The sequence below is a fragment of the Cupressus sempervirens genome, chromosome 4 (assembly GCF_028749045.1).
Source record: "Cupressus sempervirens isolate cs-2001-9-10 chromosome 4, ASM2874904v1, whole genome shotgun sequence".
Lineage (NCBI taxonomy): Eukaryota > Viridiplantae > Streptophyta > Pinopsida > Cupressales > Cupressaceae > Cupressus > Cupressus sempervirens.
In genome coordinates, this window is record NC_143121.1 from 4,475,213 (window position 1) to 4,478,135 (window position 2,923).

Sequence of the window (2,923 nt, forward strand, 5' to 3'; positions counted from 1 at the left end):
ATAAATGTACTTATCTTCATACTCCTTAAGCCCTTCACTAAAGAAGGCTATGGGCTTCTTTTCATCTTTATCATTTCTTTGAGTCAAGACATCAGAGATACTTGACTCACCACCTAAGGTATAAAGAATGAAATCTTTCTCAAAATTTGGATTCATGAGAGTAGGGGTTGAGGCTATGGCTATCTTAATCTCTTCAAAACTTTCCTTCCCTTCCTTTGTCCATGCAAAGACCATACCCTTCTTGAGCATAGTTGTAAGAGGTTTCACCATGGTAGCAAGATTAGGGATAAATCTTCTCACAAAATTTATCCTGCCTAGGAAACTTTGCAACCCTTTCTTGTGTTTAGGAAGAGGGAGGGCAAGTATTGCTTTTGTTCTCTCTGGATCAATGGTTAAGCCATCCTTAGATACAATATGTCCTAATAATTTTCCTTGGTTAGTAGCGAAGACACACTTGTTTGGGTTAAGGGAAACCCCAAACTCTTTGCATCTTAGGAATACCTATCTTAGATGATCAAAATGATCCTCTACATCCTTTGAATACACAGTGATATCATCAAGGTAAACTAAGACAAACTTATCAATTAATTTTTTGAAGGCCATCTCCATTGCCTTCTGAAATGTAGCACCTACATTGGTTAGCCCAAATGGCATCTTACAATAAGCATAGGTACTCAATTTAGTGGTAAATGCAGTCTTGTACCTATTAGACTCTTTAACCAGCACTTGATTGTAGCCAGAAAATCCATCAAGAAATGAAAATCTCTTTGAACCACTGACCTTGGACAAAATCTGCTCCATAGTCCTAAAGTCCACACGCAATCTAATTTCCCCATTCTTCTTTCGAATAGGCACAAGGTTTGCTACCCATGATGAGTGCTTGATAGGAAAAATTATATTGGCCTCAATCAATTTGGATAGCTCCTTTCTCATTAAGGGTTCAATTTTAGGATTCACTGGTCTCTATTTTTGTCTTACTGATTTCACACCATCAATTAAATCTATAGTATGCTGAAATAACCTTGTGTCAAAACCCTTTAAATCCTCATATGTCCAAGCAAATACATCATTAAATTCTTGACATAGATGAATAAAAATTTCTTGTTCAATTTCAGAAAATACCTTCCCCATGTTTAAGGACTTTCCATCAACAACCATGACTGGAGTACAGTCATCTTCATCAGAAACTAGATTCATGACTCTGCCTTTTTCTTGATGATCAGGATTAAAAACACTCTCTAAGGTAATGAGACCCTTAGGAAATTTGTTAGAGGTGAGATGAATGATCTAATCACCATACTAATCCTGCATTCTCAACTGGTTCCTACCTAAAAATTTTGCTTCATTCTGTAAGAAGCTGATAATTTGCTCATCGGATTCAAACATTTTCCAATGGGTGTTGTTATCAAGGATGGAAAGCCTTACTACCACTCTAATTTTTTGCTTCTTCTCCTCCTCAAGATTCCTTGGCACATCATAAGATGCACCTATTGCTGCAAGTCTATCAACATGTCTATTTTCCTTTTTGGGGATGCTTTGAATATTAAATGCATTGAAACCTTCAAGAAAATCCCATACCCTATTGTTATAAGACTTGAGAAACCATTCTTGGTGGTATTTTGATTTTTCACTTGATTAACCACCAACTCACTATCTCCATACACCCTTAAGGTTTGGATTCCTCTTTTTTGAGCAAGTAGGAGACCTTGAATCAAGGATTCATACTCGGCCACATTATTAGTGCAACTAAATTGGAGCCTAAAGGAGAAGTAGTACCTTACTTATGCAGGAGAAATTAACATCACACTAGCCCCTGACCCATTCTTATTCCTTGATCCATCAAAGTACATACTCCATATCCCACTCATATCTTCTTTAGTACCCACAAGATTGGGAACTAGAGCATCTTTCTCCAATATACAATATGTACTGAGACCTATCTCGAGGGTTTCTGACATGGGGTCAAATTGATGCGCATTAGCCCATTCATCAAAGAAAAAATTAGGTATCTCTGCTAGGGGAGTGGTGGGCTAATTCACTATGTCATTCTCATCCATCTCTAGGATAGGGAAATTTATGTTGATGGGGTTGGGGGTGTAAGATTCAGTATGATGGAGGGCTTGAGGCTCTACTCTAATTGAAGCATTAGCTCCATATCTCATTTTAAAAGACATATATGACCAATTAGAAGATATGAAACCAACTATTTGGGCAGTAAAGTCTCTTGATAGATAGATGGAAAAATATGGCTTGACCTCAGCAATAGAGATATCTTGGGTTACAATACAACCAAGGAATGCATGTAAGGCCATCTCCACATTCTTAAAGATCCCTACAATCTTGATAGTACTACTATCCAACTACAATACATCCCTAACAATGGGTTCATATTTCATTCCTAAAGCATTAGCAACACACCTAGGCATCACTAAATTGCTAGCCCCTGAATAAATCATGCAATTATGGACTAGTTTGCCCCCTATAATTAGAGAAACATAGAATGGAGGAGGTCTAACCTTTTTACTTGTTTCTTCCTCCTTTGATGGTTGTACTAGGCTTGTGGTACTTTCCATGCTAAGTGTTTGACCCTTTGGTTCAATTCTTTCTAAATCTTGCTGCAACAACCTCTTTTGCATGGGTATAGTAGCAACAACATCCCACATAGAGATATTCACATTTTTCTTCTTCATTTGCTCTACCACACTGAATGGCATAGTAGGTGCTTTGGTAGAACCCTTGGGAGCTACAATTTTATGAGGTTGATATGGAATAACCTGAGGATTACTTGCATCCTTTTTGCCATGATATTGCCTTTGCTACTGAGAAACATTTGATTGCTCATTGATTTCTTGTTCATGAGGTATTGCATTTGAAGTTAAGGCCTACTTGGGAGGAGGAGAGACAACATCGTCCATAGCTCTTA